Here is a 22131-nt window from a genome sequence, read left to right as displayed (position 1 = left end):
TCAAGGTCAAGGTAAAATTTAAATGGCAAGGTCAACTTTCAAGGTCAAAGTTCAATGCCAACAGTCGAGGTCAAAGGTATGGTGAACAGAAGACTATACTAATATGTCGCCAGCACACTCTAGCAGACGAATACAAGGTGTCCGACATGATGTCATACCAGCTGACGATTTATACCTTGTTAATGGTGGTGGTAGGTCAGTCTGTAGGTAGCTTCTGTGGAGGAAGGATCTGTCGTTTTTTTTTTTTTTTTTTTTGCTCTTACCAGTTTCGAACCAAGAACGGGAATCGATATAATCAATCAGTATTCTAATAAGTTAATTTTTTGGTGAATTTTGTACTTTTTTCATTAAAATCGGATAATAAATAAATATTTTCAAGATGGCGCCTTTCACGATAATTTATACAAGTGGTGTCATAATTCAGAATGTTGTGTGTGGTGTAAAACAATTTTATTACTTTTTATTTAGAATTTTTTAAATACTATATTAATAAATTACTGGTTTACTCTCGCCGGGAATCGAACCGAGGACCGAAAAAAATTAAGTAACTATACATTTGTAGTACGCAATTTTTTAAAATATTTTTGGATTTTTTTCGAAATTACTAGCATTAAAATTACGGATTTTCAAGATGGCGGACATGACATCATACTAGGTGACGATATATATACTTTGACATAAGTGGTGGGGGAGTCAGTCTGCCAGTGGCTTCCTTGGAAGAAGGTTCGGTCGACATTTAAATTTTTTGCCCTCACTCGATTCGAACCGAAGGACTCCGTGCTCCACGTCGAAAATGTATGTTTTTAAAATAGTTTTATTAAAATTTTATTAATTGAATTTTTTTATAAATTTTAAAATGGTTTTCATTAAAGTCGGATAATAAAGACTTTCAAAATGGCGGCCGTAACAGAAGTTGCAACGGTGACATCATAATCCATGATGATGTCAGAGGCTTATCGGAGGCTGTATACATGGATGCTTAAGCCTCAATATGGACATTTCTAGCCGCTGGTATTTTAAATGACTAAAATGGGAAATTTTCCCTCGAAACGGGAATTTTTCCCTCGAAAACGGGAAAAATTTCCTCAAAACAGGAATGTTTGAGTGATTTAGAGTCATTTTTGAGGAATTTCGAGGATTTTTTGAGTCCAAGATGGCCGAAGTGACGTCAGAGCAATCGGTCACTGACCCCGGCTCAAGATCCACGCGCCAGTGCCAGGGCCCGGAGCCCCTTTTACACACTACTGTTTTGACATACAAAATATAGTGCCTGTCAGTTATTTGATGTGGAAATTGTATAACCCTGACTGTTGAATTGGTCGTAATGGTCGAGATGACAGAGCTCTTTTTCTCTGGCCTCCACATTCACCTGAAATAATGCCATACGATTATTTTCCTTTGGGGCTTTATAAAATATCGCATCTACATTCCGCCGCTACCTAATGATTTTCCAGAGTTGAGACACAGAATTGAAGACACTATTGTTTCCATTACTCCGAACTTGTTAACCAAAGTGTGGGAAGAATTAGGTTTTAAGTTGTATGTGTGCCATATAACTAAAGATGCACATGTTGAACATTTGTAAGATAAACTAGGTTATTTTACCTTCAATGTTATATATGAAACAATATATTAATGAATGATTTTAATGGTTTTTTTTTTTAGTTTTTTTCCGAATTTTTAGGTTAATAATTACAGATTTTTAAATATAGTGGCCTAGATAGCCAATGAGTTGGCACTTGCTACGATGGTCTGGTGATTTACACTACTGCACTCTATCTGGTAAATTAAACTAATATGGTAGCAGCGATCTCAAGCAGACGATGTGTGCATATTGCGACACTAGCCCTCCTAGTAGCAAGTACTGACAACGAAGATGGCGGCTTGGCTTTGAACAGGTGTTGCAATTATTGCTTCACATTAAAAAAATAGAAGTCTTAATATGTGTTATTTTTATAATCATCTTATTTATTCTCAGTCTGATAAATATCTCGATGGCCGGGTGGTCAAACGCATGTGTTTTTTATACCAGAGGTCCGAGCTATAATGGTTCGGATCACCTTACTTCCAGTGTATTATGTGGTTATAAAAAACTAAATTTGACATGTCCATAAGGGTCACAACAACACTGGTGGGTAATAGAACATCAACCTTATGACATGAGACAGAACAATGTTGGTGCACTATAGGAACTAACAGCAGAATTAAATATGACAAACATTATGTCATCCAAGATGGCGACTGTGACATCACAATCCAAAATTGCGAAATCCCATATGGCGGACTTGCCATCATAATTCAAAATGGCGAAAAGTTTAGAACCCAAAATGGTGGAATGTTTCAGAAAAAAATGGTGGAAAGTTTAAAATACAATGTGATGTCATAATTAAATATACTGGAATCCAAGATGCCGGAAAAACTAGAAAACAAAATGATAGAATTCAAAATGGTGGAATCCAAAATGGCTGAACGTTTGGTAAAACTAAATGGAGGTATCCAAGATGGCCACCGAGGTAAAAGTCAAGATTTTCTACGATGGCCGCCGTAATGTCACAATCCAAGATGGCGGACTGGCTCAACAGCTCCACAACTTGCACCTTGCCGCAGTAGCCCCATTTATATGCTTAATACTGAGTGAAATTAATATATTCTATTTCTGTAATGGACACATGGAGCAAACAGCCAAAGAGAGCATATTAGGGTGTCTTTTTAGCAGGAGTTGGGAAATTTTTTATATTTATTTATAATTATAGTGGTAGGAAAAGATCGAGATGTAAATTAGCTCAGGTAATTCTCTTTGGAAAAGGGTCTTCGTAATTATGTAGAAAAGTGAAAAATAATTAACAAAGGCAAATAATTACAATTTATTTAACGTACTTCAAATGCTATTTACTGACATTTAAGTTTACCCTAACAGAACCAACTAAATTTTATGAGTTGGAAAATAGTGTTTACAGGCTGCTGGTCAGCTGAGAAAAAAAAATTGTGAGCTAGTCTTTCAGTATTTGCCAGTGATAAAATGGTACGGTAACGAATAAATTCGTGTGATCTCATATTATACATTCACATATAACTTAATACGAAAATCAGGAACACATTTGAATGTAGAATTCTTTTTAAAAAATGCCGAGCTTAATGAATATATGAAAAGTATTGATTTTAGGGAAAAAACTAAAAAATATTTTCCTTTTTTGAACTTTACTATAATTCTGTTTAACAAGATGATGCGATTGATTTCTCAGGGCTAGTCTAACAAACAGCAGTACCGAACGCGTCGCATGTAAACGCTTCAACTCTGAACCGGTGACATGTCGTCCTAGGGCGCGGTTATACGGGACCCTGAACTACTTCAGGTGAACATGTTTAAGTAAACACGTTTACAAACGCGAAAGTGTACGGTTACACGGTAGTTTCTGAAAAGTGTGTTTAACTCTAAAACCGATTGTCTACTGTCAACGAATGACTGTGTTGTTGATCTCTATTTTGTAATTGTACACAGAAAACGCGGGATTTTCTCACTTGTTTATACAGCATTATCAGCAGAAATGGAATGTGTTTTCATATTGCTCAATATTTTTTTACAAATCGGGAATTCAAACAACATGCACAGTAAAATGTTTAAACTTATTTTTTATTATTTTTTGAGCGAGAGTACCTATCTCAGTTTTAAGAAAATTAAGGTCAGGATCAATTAAAAAATATATATAATTATCTGTTGATTTTTTTTGTTGCATACGGTAAAATATTACTCGAACTTGTGCCAGAAACATTTCCATCTTGAATTTCTGCAAAAGACTGTTTATATTATAAACAGCCAATCAGAGGCTAATGTAGAAGATATGTCGATCTGAACTACTTTGCCAACCTGTTTAAGTTAAATGGGAAATGGCCTCGAACGAAACATGTTCAGATTGTGTGTAACCTAGGGTGACCAAACGTCCCGTAAAAACGGGATTGTCCCGTTTTTTAACGATCGTACACGGGGTCCCGAAAAAGTCTCCCGGGACGCCTAAATGTCCCGTATTTACGTTGGGTTGATGATACACTTTAGTCGCGCCTCTCCTCGGACCGTCTTCCCCTCTTCTCGACAGTTGAACTCACCCATTTTAGTTACCTTGTTTAATTATGTTTTTAAGTATGTCAGACATACTTATAATAAATAAGTATTCACTGCAAATTTATTGTTTTTATTTATTATACGCCTCACAATTTAAATTAAATTACATATTCATAGGTAAATTGAAATGAATTATAGGTCTCAAATTAGCAAAAAAAGAGCATGTTTCAATGATTAAGTCTCGATGGAGGCCCCTTGGACCGCCCTTTAGCTTGAATGTATCGCCCCCAAACCCTCCTTGGATGTGTCCCTTTTTTTCAAGTTTATGATTTGGTCACCCTAGTGTAACCGCACTCAACAGCTGAACATGTTCACCTGAAGTAGTTCAGACTCCCGTGTAACCGCGCCCCTAGACCTGAATTTTATCATCGCCTGCATTTTTGAGGTTATACTTTTTATTAGGCGGGATGTGAGGGGGAAATCTTAGTATGCACCAGAAAATTTAACAGATTGAAAGTCCAATGCGCATGCATGCAGAAACTGCTATAGCCACGAGCCGAGGTCGTCAAGATGGCGGACCCACGTGTGGCATCATGCACCCGTGTAACTCACGTGAACATGAGGGGATGTACGAAGCGTGTTCGTGTACCAAAGAAAACTTGATGCTAGTAAAACTATCCTGGAATACATTTTGTAAACTTGAGTAGTCATAACAAGATAAAATCGCAACTTTAAAACTCCTTATAATTTACTAGCTAGTAAAATTGCGTTGGAACAAACATGGGGTAAAAAATACGTATTTCATATTTTATTGGTTCTAAGTATAAAGCATTACGAACGCCGCGCTATCTTCAAAGTATTTTTTTTCAAATTAAAAGGGGATGTCCAATTGATACATTAAAACAAAATTAGTGCTGAAACAAACCTATAAATAAGTCCGCAAATAGTTTCTATGAACAAATCTTAACCTTATAGTGCTGATTCAATATTTAATATTTAACATTAAAAATTTAATCAATAAATTATATAATACAACATTGGGTCTAATATACGTAGGCTAACAATTTATTGTGTCTGTACAATATGACGAGCGCTGCTCTATCTCAACCTTTCAATGTTGATTAAGGATTGTCAAAAATTTTAATGCGTATTTTTTTAAGTTGTCATTAATCTTTTTATGAATATAAATTATAACATAAAGTATTAAAGTATAGTTGTACTATTATAAAGTTCAGTTTGACACACTAATACGCTTAGTACATCCTACGATGTTCCCGAAAGTTAGTATATATACGGATGAATCACGCAAAGTCACCATCTTTTCGAGATTTCTGATACTTCCACAGATGGCAGCAATGTGTTTTTTTCACGTTTCCGTTCCAAGCGACTTCCATTCCATTCACGATATTACTCCTACAAATGGCGTGAACCGAGAGCTTAAGAAGTTTACAAATTAAAAGAAACTTAAAATATGTACCTACTTGCTAAAAACTACCATCGCGTAATTTCATTGGCTAAAAAAAAACACCACGAGAATACACTTATTGTTAAACCGTTTCCATAGAGTTCGCGTGCACAGGTGTGCGAATCCAGCCTGAAACCCTTTTTCCATTTGCCACCCCCGCAGCTTGTTAGTCATTTCACCCTCGCATCTGTTGCCGACTCCCCTTCGTTTCCCTCGACGAAACCATTGTTGCCCCCTCCTCCCGTTCGTCCAGCCCCGGTCTCCCCCCCCCCCCCCCCCCCAACCCAGGCACGCGTGGCCGGTTGCCTCTGGGGGGAGGGCGGACTCTGGCTCTCTGGCTTCCAGTCTCGCTGGACGTCCCGCGTCGTTCGGACCGCGCGCGCGCGTCACGCCAGGCCTCAGGTGAGTGCTAGGGGGCTCACGTGATGGCAGCACCGTCTGGAAAACAAAACCAATCAGCGGTGTGCACGTTCACACCCGCACAGTAGGTCTCGTGGAGTTTGCAATATCGGTATGTTGTGGCGTGGTTGAAGTCACTGGGTGCCTCGCTATCACCATACATTGCAAACACCAAAAACATTGTGGAATGGTTAATTAGTATGACTAATAATTCCGTAAAATAAATTCTTTTGAAACTTTCTCCACAATGCAAACACATCCAACTATGTTTTGACTGTCCCCGCCGCAAACATGCGCAACGCATGCTTGGCACAAAGCGCTGCCCCCTTCCTCCCCCCCCCCTTTTTCACTTCCGGGCCGTGTTCACTAACTCTACTACTTTTTGGTTTTTGGGGTGAGGCCGCATACGCGAAGATGATGTTTCGGCGTGTCATGTTGCAGCCAGTGGCGTACGCAATTGCGGCAGGTGGGTGGGGATGGAAGGGATATATCCCCCCCCCCTTTACCTACTGAAAAAAAATCTAAAAAAAAAAAAAATCTATCATACCCTCAGCCTACCCCCAACAAAAGGAAAGGATTAGAAGGCAGACAACGGGACGAGTGTTTCCATCCCTCCCTGAAATTAAATTCTGCATACGCTTCTGGTTTGCAGCTATCTTCAACAGCGATAAAAAAAAAAACATCTATCACCTTCAAAGATGACTGCGACAATACATGCCGAAACGTCGACCCAGAAGTCGAGCAGTACGTCACCACTGACTTGCGTCTGAAATGTTCAAGTCGCTCGGCTGAAGGGGCGGGACTGCCTAACAGCCCACCAGGGCGCAAAGCATTTATCCCACGGCTCGCCGTTCGCGAATGTACGGGAAAAATTTTTTCTCTACACTTACAAAAGATTCCTCTGGAAACCACTTGCCCAGAAATGGATTGTAATACTACAAAAAATATATAGTAACTTTGTGCAAAACAGGGCTATGGTTATTTTTGCATATAATAAATACGTTTTTCGAGATAATACTAGGTATTTCTTTCAAAAATTGGCGCATAATTTTATATTATAATTGATAGCGTGTTTGCAGTATGGAGGTGAGAAGTTAAAACTAGTTTACAATTGAGGCATAATTCTTACTGTTAATCCTCAGATCCTCAACCGGAAACCAGCCTTAACTTCTCACCCATTTGTCGCACACGAACTTTATTGGGATTGATGTTAACTTAAATCGTTGCTTCCTGTGTTTCCCCTTTAAATACAATCGTATACAATAGTGTAATTAAGGACATAAATAATCCTTACTTTTATTATTAAGGTTCGATGGAAAACTAGTCTTTGATAACGACACCTCTACCACTTTTCCATCCGGATAGAAAACTGCTGATGTGTTGTAACATCTTTGTTTAGCAATACTCATTTCATGAGGGCATTTTTATGATTCTTCCCAGTGAATTACTTTCAAGCTAGCAAACACACTTCTCGCAAATGAGTTTATATATCACCTGTTGGTTTTGCTGTGACCAATTTCTAAATAGAGTGATTTCCACTTTAGAACAGACACCTACTCCCATTAATAAATAGCTTTATGTTTTGCAATGTAAAATTTCTCATGGTTAAAAACTAGTACATAGATTGAGAGATTATTCTGTATTGTCACTAGCTTCGTGTTTTCATTTTGTTTGTATATTATATAAATTTTACAGTTTTTAGATTTGCAAAGAGCATGATGTCCTAGCAAAACGAATACTGCTTTATTTTTTGAAATGAAAAGTGCAAATGCATATTTTACAAAGAAACAAAAATTTTACCAGCCCTGAAACTAATGACGTAGAAATGATTCCCTGACCGTAAAGTCCATAGCCGGCTAAGTAGGGATGAGGGACCCCCCGTGCATTCGTTCCAAATTTTGTCCAAAATTTGCGTCTGATTAGTTACAGACTCCATCGAAATTTAAACCTTGTAGCTGCACTAGGAACAAGGATGAAAATACCACTTGTATTTTTGGTGAAGATTTTTTTTTTCTCAGGATCTACTGGACCGAGTTTTATAAAAAATTATATATATTTTTTGTAAATTAATTCAAGGCGATTCACAGAAAAAAATCGAGAACCTAATTCCACAAACGTAACTACCCGAAAAAAATTAGTTTTCGTGATTTTTTTTTCAATCACTCGCTTACGAGATATAATTAGCAGTTTTTTTTTCTATTAGACAATATGACATCTTTCTACAACATATATATTTTCCAAGTTGATCGAAGAGGTGGATCATAGTTAAATAAAAATTAAAATACATTTTCGTTCTGGACCGTGGCTTTTGTAATGTGAAATCACACTTAGAATCGAAAGGTTTTCGAGTACTGATGCCAGCACTTAAAGGAAGGCGTTCTCAGTTATCAGTTCAAGAATCGAGTGAGTCGTGCTTCGTGACAAAAATTCGCTGGCAAGTCGAATCTGTTCATGGTATAATCAACAAAAAAGTCAACTCCTTGATAAAAAAAAATAGATAATAAAATGCTTCCAAAAGTGGGTAGTTACTTTAGAATCGCATCATTTATAAACAATAAGTTTGGAAAGCATTTAACATTCGATGCAGAATGTGCAGATTAAGTCTTAGGGGAGAATGAAAATTCAGAACAGTGTCGAAAATACGTTAGCGATTGAGGTCGAAGAGAAAGGATGGCTTCGTAAGAAAAGACCTTTATAAATGTTTCATCGGCGGATCTACTAGATTTTCCGGAAATCACTGTGAAGCTAAAAATTCTGTTCACTGGGTCATACCAGTTTTCACAAGCCATATCTCAACTTGCAGAAATGATTGATGAAGCTGGGAATGTAAATATACAATTCGTCAAAGATAAATCAAACGTTTTGAAGCTGCAAGTTCAATCTCGCCACATATCCAGGAATGTTTATCGCTGCTTCGTTGAATATACCTGCAATAATATATTACCTGGCACATGGAAGATATTTGTCCAAGATGTTACGACCAGCTGCGATTCTTAGTAAATTTTTCGCAAAGAAGAATACAACTGCCATCATCAATGATGATAGCGACGGTGATTAAGGGAGGCAGTGAAAATCTTCATCGACCAGTACCGAAAATTACAGCACCAAAAATTGATAGAAAGTATAATTATATTGTAAGAAATCTTGATAAAATTGAGATAAAATGTGCAAAAAAATTGTATTTCAATTTTTTTTAATTATGCTCCACCTCTTCGATCGACTTGGAAAAATTATATATTGTAGAAAGATGTCCGATTGTCTAATAGAAAAAAACTGGTAATTGTTACTCGTAAGCGAGTGATTGAAAAAAAATCTTAAAAACTAAAATAAATTTTTTCAGGTAGTTACGTTTGTGGAATTAGATTCTTAATTTTTTCTGTGAATCGCCTTTAATATATTTACAACATATAATTGTTTTTCATAGAAATCGGTCCAGTAGATCCTGAGAAAAAAATCTTCACCAAAAATACTATTGGTATTTATATCTTTGTTCCTAGTGCAGCTACAAGGTTGAAATTTGGGGTGAGTTTGTAACCCATCAGATACAACCTTTGGCCAAAATTTGGAATGAATGCGCGTGGGGGCCGCTCACCCCTACTTAGCCAGCTATGGCCTTTGGTTTGAAAGCAAATACCTTCAAACCTCCAAATAGATTGTCTACCTGTCATGTCATCGGAATTACCTTTCAATAACTTGAAGGCAGAGATCTGACCATGTACTATTTATAAATCCAGTATCAACGACTTATTTCCATCAAATCTAAAATAAAGTATCAGCTGATTCAGTAAAATCTGTGTTAAATTCTGAGCTAAAATATAAACTGACATTTAATGTCAACATGAAGTTCAGCTATAAACTTATAGTTTATATAAACTTAAAGTTAGAACTAACTTATATTTTTAAAAAACTAAAAAAAATGTATTTTATCGTTGAATGAACTAAAATTTTAATTTTTTTCTAACAGCCAAATAATGCATCACATCGTGAAAATAATTTATATGAATTAAATAACGCATAATGGAGATCTTCTAACGTAATCATTATATATGAAACAGTACGTATTCCATCAGTTCTCGATTAAAGTGTATGCAGTTTTTCCTACGAGACCGAACTTTGGGACATTCTGTGAAGAAGTTTTTATGGAGAACGGTGTTCTGGAACATTCTGTCAAGGATTTTGACTGGTGTTCAATTGAGGGAGGAGGGGGTTGCTGTCACGCTGACGTCAGTGTCAGTCTGGAAGGGAAGGGGTTGGCAGCTATGTTACGCATGTTATAGTCGGGCATAACTAGCTAAACTTATTGAAGAATAGTCGAAGAAACATACTAGTGAAACTTCTCTAGCTTCGGCGGTATAAGTATGATCGAGTTTGTCAAAAACTTAACATTTAACTTGTAATACGAAGACGAAAGTAAAGTTGATAATTTTAGTTTACATGTTAATGTGAATATTGTACTCATGCTAAAATGTATGCGTTTCCCTCAGTATACTTAGATACTAAAGTCTCCGTTCACATTCAAAACATTACACACGAACTCGCAAAATTTTCAGCATTTAGTAAAGTATCTTTCACTAGGTATAAAATATCAAATCAAATAATTATTTCGCGAGAGGTTTCCCGTTAAATATATAACAGAATTTTTGTTTAAAATTAAATAAGTGACATGGAGTCTTACTCCTACGCGATAGTTATTGTATTGTTCTTTTTTTTTTCAATTTATAACATAATATAACAATTATCAGGGATATAAACACTTGCACTCATTTGTCGAACTATACTTGAAAGCATGTAGTATTTTGAAACCTTGGTAGTGTACTATTTGGCTGGACAAAAAACTGTCACCAAAATTAAAAACGGAAAGAGATAATGATGTCAAAAAATTGATTTACTATTTTATTCCTAGTGAAAGATCCTTTACTAGATTCTTAGTATTTTACTTAAACATGCCCGCAATAAAGGTACTCATTAACATGTTCATTATTTTTATATCATACGTATAGGGCAAACGGGCTTATATAAAGCTTCATTCAAGTTAATTTACAATTTATGATTAATAGCAAGTTTTGATGTCAAAATATGATTTTAAAGTCGTGAAAATAATGGAGTTATATAGATCTAATTATCATAATGAATGTTACGATCCATACAGTTTACGAAATTATTACCTTCATTAAAGCAGTTCGTCGGAAACATGAAAGACAAAAACAAAGTCATGTTTATACTTTAAATTCACTACAGAGAGAACACACAGTCTCTAAACGCACCGCGTCAAGGTTACATATTGTAATAAATTAGTTGATTTTGATGCTTTGGATTATATTCAGTAATATAATACTACCACCATATTAATAATTAACTGCGTATTATTAATTTTTAAAATATACTGGAATTCACCCCAATTAACCTCAGGAAAATATTATGGCCTAAACCGGAAACTATACTGGCACTGTGACACAATTTACAGTAATTCAAATTGGCTAGTAAAAATAATAATGAACAAATTGTGTATGCATGTGTAAGAATAATTCTTTAGTAATTACATTTTCTGCAAGTTATTTAAAGTACTTTGAAAGGTACTTATTTAATAAACTCCAGGCTGTATTTGTTGAGCAGGTACTTTCAGCTGCATTTAGCTACTAAATGTTAGCATACCAATTAGAACTCTGTGCATAATATATTACCTTTACTCTTTTTCTGAGAATATTTTGGCAATTTGATCTGTGTTTTTAGTATTTTAAGTATTTTAGATTTAGATTTTATCCAGTATTGGATTGGGGGGGAGGGGTATAAGAGGCTCTAGGCTCCCCCCTCCCCAAAAAAAACGCATCTGGGTCCACCTCTGACAAATCTCAAATTAAACTTGATATTATTCATCTTTCATAGTACTACAATACCGGCAGTACAATTTTCATCACTTATAGGTACTTACTTTATCCATTTTAAGTAGGAATAGTATGTTTTAAAATTTTAAATTTCTATAAGAAGGTCCTCAGCTGGGTCAAGCCGCTCCCAGACCAAAATCCTATATCCGCCACTGATTTTATCCACAAACAACTATTAAAATAACGTGAAATCATCAGATAAAGGCAATATGAAGCATGATATAGTCTGCTCCGTGTTACTTTTCTGAAATTTAACAATTCTCAATGGTAGTACCAATGGTCTACGTATTCTTCTGCCACAATTGTTCTGTCGACAGTGATGGTAAGTAAAGTCATGTGGTTGTCAATGTTCGTAAACAAGCATTATGTTTTGCTTGTAAGTTACACTTGGAAAATAGGTGTCACTGCTACAATGTACTGTTAGAAACTGTCATATTTGAGACAAGTTACATGATACCAACTCTAATTGGTAGTGAAAAACTTAACTTTTAAACGCCTTCAAACGAGACACTTTTAAGGGTCCCCGCCTACCTGGGCACACACACGGTGTGCAGAGCTTCAGGAAAAAAATTACGCGATTTTAAAACTGCCTGTCTGTTTACGAAAAGCATTTAAGAATTCGCTATATTCATATTTAGTTTTATAAACTGTATTTTTATAAGACTGAAATAACAACGCGTGTTTTCAGAATAATTTTTGGATATCAAACTCCCGATAGAGAAACTTGAAAGCACTCAATTACTTGAATTACACCTTTATCTTCATTTCTCCGCCATTATATCCGCTCAAATATCGTAGTTTCCCTACGCATGACGAGAAGACTGCGCACCAGTCCACAGCTATGCGCTTAAAGACGACACGGCGCTAGAAACACCAGCGAGCGCCGCACCTATCATCCCGCTTCACTAACACAAACACACATACGATAAGACGGGCCCTTTAAGGTGGCTCACGAGCTCTAAAAGTGCGGGGTCTCTAAGGTCGACGCTGGCTCGCGCATCACACGCATCACACACTCTACGCGCCAGGCACAGAACTGGTGTGTAGACTTAGCGTCGGTAACGCGCCTCTATGGAACTTGTAGCCTTGACCCTGGAATTTTATGATGGAATATTAAAGATGAAGGCTCCCTGCACGTCCCTACACCACTATCAATACTGTGAGTTTAATTTTTCATGCCTAAAAATGTCAGTGAAAACACCCGTTTTAGCCTTTTTCAATGTTCAAAAAATACATGTTAAAGACGAAACCATGGAACGAAACTGTATGGAAACATGCAATGGCTTTTAAATGATATTCGTAATTCGGACAATTTTAATAAATTTTGAGCGGTTAGTAAATGGCGCGTGAAGGGGCCCGCCTCGTCAGGGGTGTATCTGTGTTAGTAAGGCGGGATGATAGTGCGACGGCTCGGCGTTGCTTCTAGCGCGGTTTCTCTGAACTGGCGCGCAGTATTCTCGTCGTGCTTAGAACAAATAAGAAATTTGAGCTGTGACCATAACATTATATGGCGGAGAAACGAAGATAAAGGTGTAATGCAAGCCGTTAGTTGCTTTCAAGAATCTTTACTGGTCGTTTTACGCCTAAAAATTACTCCGAAAACACGCTTTTTAAATAATACTGTTTAAAAACTAAATCTGAAAACCAATCTACTTATCAGCCCTTAGCGAACTCTCAAATTCTTTTCGCAAGCAGACCCCACTTGGATATCTTGAGTAGTTTTCAAATCGGGTTTCTTTTTTCAGAAGCTCTGCACGCAGTAGGTGTACCCAGGTAGGCGGGGACTGTAAGAGTTGGACAGCAGTTCCTTAGCTTCGACAACGAAGCCTTGGAGTGGCGAGACATCTGCCGGATCTTAGCAGTGGGCGTCGCCCTTGATTGGCGCGCGGGGGACGATCTCTAAACGAAGCTGATTGTCGTCCCTGCCGCGTGGCGCTGCCGTCGCCGAACGCTTCTCTTCTTGAACGCAGACAGCTCTGGAGAAATGATTCGCGTTCGTTTGCACGTCTACGTCAGTCGTGAGCATTGAGAACGAGCGCAAATTCGCCCGAAAACAAAACGCAATTCTAGTTGAACATACTCGTTTGGTGTTCGACTACAGAAATGAAATGACGGTTTCAGATTATTAATATATTTTACAATAAAAAAATTGTATATTCTTGCGCATTAAAATATTAATTTTCTTACACTTCTCAAACAAATCAATTTTTTATAAATGCGAAAGGTTGTATTTGATGGGTTACAAACTCACCCCAAATGTCAACCTTGTAGCTGCACTAGGAACAAAGATATAAATACCAATAGTATTTTTGGTGAAGATTTTTTTTCTCAGGATCTACTGGACCGATTTCTATGAAAAACAATTATATGTTGTAAATATATTAAAGGCGATTCACAGAAAAAATTAAGAATCTAATCCCACAAACGTAACTACCTGAAAAAATGTGTCCTTTCACTCAGCAACGTAGCAACGGATCGATATGATTTTTTGCATATAGATAGATTATGGGCCGGAGAGTGACATAGGCTACAACTAATTACGAAATTCTATCCCTAAGGGAATTAAAATAGGTAAATCCAGTATTATAATAGGAAATCATAGGAGGTAGGTAATAGACGCTCAGTGAATTTGTGTCATTTCTCTATGTACGCCACACGGTCATATATTAAGGTCTTGTTACTTCCTATCCTTCTCCGTGGCGAAACCCGGCTCGCGACTGCTAGCGAACTAAAGGCGCTAATAACAGTTTGGATTATATCTTCGTCAATAGATGGCGTTACCTCTAATTCGTAACCCGTTATCATTTGGGTCCGAAACGTCTTGCCCATGGGTTGCCTGCTTTCCTATTAAACTGACGATCGGCGTCTCGGTTTTGCTGATGCGTAGCCCTGATGACCAAGATTGTGCAATGAAACTCGGTAGTGATGTTCCTTATATTATGATGTGTTTAGTCAGGGCAACGCCGGGTACTTCAGCTAGTGAACAAATAAATTTTCTATCTGCTAACTTGCTAGTGCACTCAGGTCTGTCGAGAAAATCTAATAGCCCCAAAAGAGGGGGGGGGGGGGGGTGTAATTTGCCCGGGCTCCCTCCCCATTACTTAATGCTTTACTTTTCAAAAAGTTTACACACTCACACACACACACACACACAAACATACATACATATATATATATAAGACTTCAAATGTTACTGTAACCATAGTTGTAAATGTGATCTGAAACCATCACATAATTTGTAAGTTATTTGCCAATGAATTATATTAGGAATCCAACTTAAATTTTGTTTTATTCTGTCAGTGTTAATTAATTCGTTGTCCGTGGCCCCATTCTGCCTGGTCCACAGGAATTTGAAACACTCTCTCTCTCCCCCCCCCCCCCCCCCCCCGGCTACAAATAATTGCCCACCTCCTCTCTCGATGGCTTCTATACGTAAATATATACGAACGTAATATAACATAGGCTGCTTTCATTTCGTTGCATTATTGTTTCGTGTAATCCGTCCTTCACAGTGAATAAATCTCGATACTCGTATTTGCTAAACTTATTGAGAGGTTTGGTTTTGCGCTAACTCTTGTTTTGCATGAAGAAATAATTCGAAAAAATTTTTACACGGAATAAGTTAAAATGTATGCGTTACTCGCTTATCGCGAAAACAAAAATCGTAATTATATATGAAAACCTAAAGTTTATTGACGCCGAGTAAAATGCCCGAATAATCCGCATTTTTGTATGGTCAAACTTTTTTTGTTGTCAAAATACAAATTGTAGTTTAGGTGGTTACATAAATAAGAGCAATATTTTGCTCTTTTTTTCCCCCCACAATGGCTGTTTATTACGTGTCTAGGTGAACGTAATTAAAATTAAAGGTTGGTAAATTTAGATCAGCTACATTAAAATACTATTAAAACTGGGAAACGTATAATGTCTAGTAAAATGGGGCCTTTTTAAAAAAAATTCCAACCACGAAGTTGCATGAACGAGCAGTGAACTTCGGATTTTTTCGGTACAGATCGGAGTTCAATGACTTTTCCCGAGGCCGATGAACCAACAAAATATAGAGCAAGGTATATTTATCAATAGCTTGCTAACACCGTTGACCTTTATGCAGGTGAGCGTATATAAAAAAAAAGCATTCAATACCAAACTTTCCCATTTGTCAAACCGGTTGGAGGAAGCTTTTGAGCGTGTCTTAGTTTCACGTCAATCCAAGGCCTTGTTGGTTTTTTTTTTTGCCTCACAGTCCGGCTACACTAATCTGACGTTATTGTAACACAGTCATTCTGGAATCACAATATTGCGATGGATACAATGCGAAGGAAGCGACTCGACAGCAAAATATTTCGTTATCTTGAACGTGGTTTTTAACCGCATAACAAACAGATGGATACAGTTTCTTTCCACTACATTCGCACTACGTATAAAACAGCCACTAATGTTTACAAAGTTGGTTTTAGTTGACCAATTAAAAAAATATCTGTTTAGTCGAATTTGTTTTAATGTGTGACATCTTAACTCTCGGTATACGGCATTTGGTAGGAGAGTAGTATTATATTGGGGGCTCCTGGCGCTGGGTGGTCGGTGTGGAGCTAGGAGCGGGTCAATGACCGACCGCTCTGATGTCACGGCGGCCATCTTGGATGACCTTGACCTTTGACCTTGACCATGGTGGCCAGTTTCTACCCGCCATTTTAAATTCCACCATTTTTGGTACCCCGATTTTGAATTCTAAAACTTTCCACCATCACGGAATCCAACTCCTTGCTCACTAACATTGCAATTTTACGGACGCCATCTTGAAATTCCGTAATTATTACCCGATTTTAAGGGGAAAATTTTAAAATTAATAGAAAATTTAGTAAATAAAATTTTAATTAATAGGTACCGTTTGAACCCGGTGAGGTCATACAATTAAAATTGGCGATGGAACCTTCCTCCACGGAAGCCAACTGAATCTGGCCTCCCACCATTAATGCCAAGGCAGATATTACATTTTTTCACTATGATTTTACGGTGGCCATCTTGTATTCGTCTGCTGGAGGCAACTATCTTGGATCCATCATATTGTTTTAGTCTGTTAGAGAGCGCTGTCGCCATATTAGTTTAATTTTTATCCGCTAGAGTGCAGGAATCATTTATTGCTGGGGCGCACATCATCTTGTTGGCTGTCTTGGCCACCATCTTAAAATTCTGCAATTTTTAACCTAAAAAACCAGAAAAATTAAAAAAATAACAATACTACAAAAAAAAACGCTTATTAAAATAATTTATGATTCGATCACCTCGGTCAGTCTGCTGAGGAAGGATAGTCGCCATTTTTTAACCGATTGATCTCACCGGGTTCAAACTTAGGAATCTTAGCTCCATGACGTAAGTGCGTTTTTAATTAAAATTTAATGTATTAATTTTTTTTATTAATTTTTAAAAATTGATCATTCAAATCGGATAATAATTATTGATTTTCAAGATAGCGGCCGTAAAGACATTTGCAACGTTATGGAGTGTAGAGTTCAATTCCAAGATGGCAGAAAGTGTTAAAATTTAAAATGGCGGTTAAATAAATGGCACGATCCAAAATGGCGGATACAAAATGTTCGCCGGGGTCAAGGTCAAGGTCAAAGGTCAAGATCATCCAAGATGGCCACCGTGACGTCAGAGCGGACGGTCATTGACCCGCTCCTAGCTCTACACCCACCATCCAGCGTCAGGAGCCCCCAATATATTCTACTTAGGAGTAATTTCGTGAATGGGACGGAAGTCGCATGGAACGGAAATGTGTAACCACAAAGCTGCCATCTGTGGAGAATTGCGTGAACCAAAGTTTACAAAGTCAAGGAGCAACTTTAGAATATTAACTGTTTAATGATTTTGAACAACGGCAATATTTTAATAAAATTCCATATCTAAAATCAGTTTCAAAGCCGGGGTTTAGAATTTTTTCAAGTCTTTTTCGCTTTTACCGGAGCCGTTTCTTTATATATTTTAATATTCCGCTCTGCAAATCGAATATTTTATATTCAACGTAACTGCTCCGGCAATGAATTCTAGTGGCGGGTGCGGAAACTACATATGATTTTCGTCAAGAAATGTAGTTGAAAACACAATTTGGGTATATATTTTTCACGCTAAAGATTATTTTCAAGAATTCTATGTTAAATTTCATGTCTTTGTTTCGTATTAAAAGTGTATTTTAAAAATGAGTAAACATGAATTTGTTCGTTACCGAGGTTAGATGTTACACATCTCTGACGAATGCTGAAAGACTCGCTCACGTGTTTTTTATTTGGAGAAATAATTGTACGTATTGTATCACCAATGCAACATTTTAACCGTTATGCGAAAACAAAATTCTTATCCTCGTGTCAGTAACATCGCACCCGCTACGCGATGGAAATAAGAAAATCTTTCTGATCGGGAAGTCGGTCGGGTCCGCGAATCGTGTCACGCTTACGTCATTGGTGCGTCGAATGTGATTGGTTAGAAAAAAAATATTTCTTTTGCGTCGCGCCCATCGTAATGCGCACTTCGCGTTGTTGTGAGTCCAGCATTTTGGTCAACTTACTTACGAACATGTTTATCTCAATGACCATGTTTAGCTGCCAAATGACCTTTCTTCAAATTACTATAAAGTTCGCTATTGCAGTCTTCTTTTTTTTCGGACATGATTCCGATTGGCTAATTTCGTAAAGAAAAATTAAAATATTTCATATCCCAAGCTACAAAAAAAAGCTTCTTTTTAAGAACTAATGCCGTTCAACTTTCCAAAACATGACTGTGCTAATGACGTCTTCAATGACGTCATCACTTTGTTCGAAAAACTTGTTAAAAAGAGTTTATAGGTAAAGTTTGATAGACCTGATTAAGCCCCGCCCTGTTAGATTTTAAATTTTTTTCTGTAGTTTAAACTTGAGTTAACTATTAAAAAAAATGTGGCACAGCAGGGATCTAGCGGTGAATACTTCGCCCGTGCTAGAATACGCTGCCTGGCTTTTCATAGACCAGGGGAAAATGTCGCTTCGCGCTGTTAATCGCTCACCAGTCGCAAAGCAAGGGGCCAGTCCTGTATTTTGAGGACAAGAAAAGGCCCCGAATGTCGAAAACCTGGCAACTTCTCCTTTACCTTACAGATCTCCGGATCCTGCATTGTTAAGCCGAGGCTGCACAGAAAGCTACGCTATATTCGTGATGTTCGCTATCTTCGCTGCACCAGGTGGCCAGACAGGATAGTATAGTTCCCGATGTCAGAGAGACGCATGCCGTTAGATTAAAGGGATGATTTCAACTTTGATAATATTCTGCTGGCTCTCACAATATGTAAACGTAAAATTTAATTGGTTCATGTAGTTAATCTAAAAAAAAAATTAATTTTTCATCATTTTGATGAAGCACTTGCTTTTGAGGACGAAACCAGCTTTATGGATCATTTCAGAATAAATACAACTCAGTTTCACAGCATTTCCTTGTAATCAAATCCCACGCAATATCATCAATTTATTCCTTAAACATGGATATTTTCGTAATCCTTCAATAAACTTTTCTATCAACGTGACTTTTTAAAGCACAATACTGGGAGAAAGAAAACTTCATAAAAAGCAAACGCGTAAGTACAGACCGAATTCGCGTGAAAATGTTTTTTTTTTTTTTTTTATCTGCGCATGCGCGAAGTCGGCGGCGCTTAGAAAAATAGCCGAGAACCAAACACACGGCTACATCACCAGGACCGCCAACGTAGCAAATACAGCTTTCTTACAATCCACACAACTCGCTGGGCCGCACCTCAGGCGCAACTCTCGCCGCAGCACCCCTCGTGGATCTCCACCGTGGGACTCCGTCGCCGCACTCCGCCGCCGCCGCCGTCACTTCCCTTCGCCGATATCCCACTCGACGCCTCGCTCGAAACTTCGCTCGGAACTGAACTCTTCGCCCTGGAACCTTCGTCCAAGGACTTCGCCACTCTATCGCCCGGAAACTCCGCCGCGGGAAAACTCCCGACTTCACTCTGAACTCCACTCTCTCTACTGACTCCTGACCGGCGTCCTCGGGCATATATATAGGCCCCGGCGCAATTCCAGAACTCACGAGAGCGGCCGGGGCCAGTCGCGTCACTCCGAGCCGTCCAGACGGCAGAAATCTCTCGAAAACACGTGTCGGCAGCTCGCGCAACTCCCAGCTGTCCGGTGTCAGTTACGTGTCAAAGGCAGGACGCCGCGCGGGGAGTGGTGGGAAAGAGGGGGGAAAGCGACAATCCTTGTTATCTTCCAGGCGCGCGCGGTGCATCTCATGTTGCGGCAGCTGCCAGCCAGCTCTGCACCTGCACGTGTCCCGGCCTTGGTCACATTCATAACAATATGATCACCTACCGGCAGGGAAGGTATTTTTCGCGATATAAATCTCGACGCTAGCTGCAATACGCTAGCGGTTTATTCCTTGTAATTTGTGTCCATCTGCAAGAGAAGCCATCGCCTTATTCGGCTGGGCCATTCAGGATGCGTATGCTTCTGCGAAACTGTTGTGATTCGTGTGCCGGCTCAGATCAGTTGCCAATGCGGACAGCACAGTCAGCGACCAGTGCGTCGCGGAACTGACGCTGTCGTCACTGCCCGTAGCGATCCGCCCGGGCCCGCAAGCCTGTCTGTGCCTGTCTGTGGCGTCGAACCAGGGGCCGCCGGAGGCTGTCCCAGCTTCGTGCCGAAACCCGGGCCGAGGAAACACACCTTCCATCCCCCTCCCCAGACCGTGGTCCGACTTGCGCTCCTGTGGTACATGTGTGGGACACCCCTAACATTCCCTCAGGGCTCATGTCGTTGTCGCCGTTATAGCAGCGCGGCCGGCCCGGTTTCGTAGCGGGGCGCCTTCGCCTAGGCTGCTTGTGCCTGGGATGCGTCCTCGGTCGATTTGTGCTTGTGAGGCACACCTCAGCCGACCTCGCGGGTATTCAGTGTGGTACAAGGATGTTCAAGGGGGTGTCCGGCCAAACGGGTCTCCCTTTGGTCGCTATGTTTGCCTGGTCACAAAGGGGGGTGGGGGTGGTCCCTCCCGGGACCTTTCTAGCCTCTCGGATGGCGCGATTTGGGGCCTCAGGTGGATTCCGTGCTGTTTGTTGTATCGGGTCTCGTGGTTGTCTGTCTTGCGCCCCCTGCGGTTCAGTCAGGGTCCGGCTGGCGTGTTCGGCCTCCTCCGGGTCGTACCTACCCAGCTCACGAACTAGGGCGTCACTATCGGCCCCAGCGGCCCCAGCGGCAGCGAGTGTTCTGTGTGATGATGGTGTGTGAAATGAGTTGGCACTCTGGCGAGGGCGTGTAGGGTCGTGATCCTCGGGAAACTGTTGAGTCCTGTGATGAGCCGGAGCACTCGGGTTTTGGGCGACCTGCAGTGGCTTGACTATGTGGTCTGCGGCGTAGCACCACGTCTCCACCCCGTATAGCATGGAGGGCCAACTAGAGACCCTCATCGCAGCACAGGAAACCCAGGTTATAAAGCCAATTAGCAGGGAACCTTTTCCCAAGTGTGAACAGGTCTGTGGAGTCTAGCCTTGGGGTGATTGAAACCGCGAAAATTTTTTTCCAGTTTCTAGTGATAAATAGTGAAGGGTGCTGCCTTCCTTCGTCTTCGGACCGAGCGATGCAGGGTAGGGTAGAAGGGGGGGCGGGGCTTTCGAGTCGCGGACGCGCATCGATCCGCATGCATCAAGCCGCCGTGGCACGTAAATATTCATGGTGTTCCCCGCGCGGCCGAGCGGAGACGAGGCGCTGTCATCGATTGGAGGCGGCCGACCGTGGTGGTTACGTGTCGGGCCCGTGTTTGCCATCCCTGGCCGAGGTGCGCGAAAAAAATATCTCATTGGCTCTTGGACGTGCGGGGCATGGGTCTCTCACTCCCGCGCGCCGCAACCAATCATCATCATCATCATCTCATTTTGCGAGCCCAGTGTTCAACGATTTCTAAAACCGAATATACACTAACTTATATGGCTGGTGCACGCTCTCTGCATGACTGATCTGCAAACTCTGGTAGTTAGAGCTACGGGCAGGCAGTACGACAATTCGAAAACACTTTCGAAATAACTTGGGATCATATTTTTCCACAGGCATCCGCACATAAACTCTATTGTACAACAAGAGGTAGTTGGCGGCATTCCGCGGTCTGGGACTCTTCTTGGTTCGATATTCAGTTCTGGCACACGGACCACGAGGCCCGCAATAGCCGTGATGAAAGTTCAGTTTGCAACACACTTTACCGCAGTGTTGTCTGACCAAGCAAATAGTTTGGGTGATATATTCACTCTCTGCCGGCCCGGCATTTGCGTGCCTTCAAGTGTCTTTTCAAGT

At 39.7% G+C, this 22131-nt stretch overlaps 1 protein-coding gene across 1 annotated transcript in view; it reads left to right on the top strand.

Annotated features, from left to right (window-relative positions):
• The first annotated feature begins 5883 nt into the window (after nucleotides 1–5883).
• Nucleotides 5884–22131, top strand: part of LOC134532254 (putative fatty acyl-CoA reductase CG5065) — a 61895-nt gene continuing 45647 nt past the window's right edge. Inside the window, exon 1 of the mRNA XM_063368675.1 lies at nucleotides 5884–5924. The gene's annotated coding sequence lies outside the window, so the exon portion shown is untranslated. The remainder of the gene's footprint in view (nucleotides 5925–22131) is intronic.

The sequence above is a fragment of the Bacillus rossius genome, chromosome 5 (genome assembly GCF_032445375.1).
Source record: "Bacillus rossius redtenbacheri isolate Brsri chromosome 5, Brsri_v3, whole genome shotgun sequence".
Classification (NCBI taxonomy): domain Eukaryota; kingdom Metazoa; phylum Arthropoda; class Insecta; order Phasmatodea; family Bacillidae; genus Bacillus; species Bacillus rossius.
This window is presented reverse-complemented; position numbering and strand designations above follow the sequence as displayed.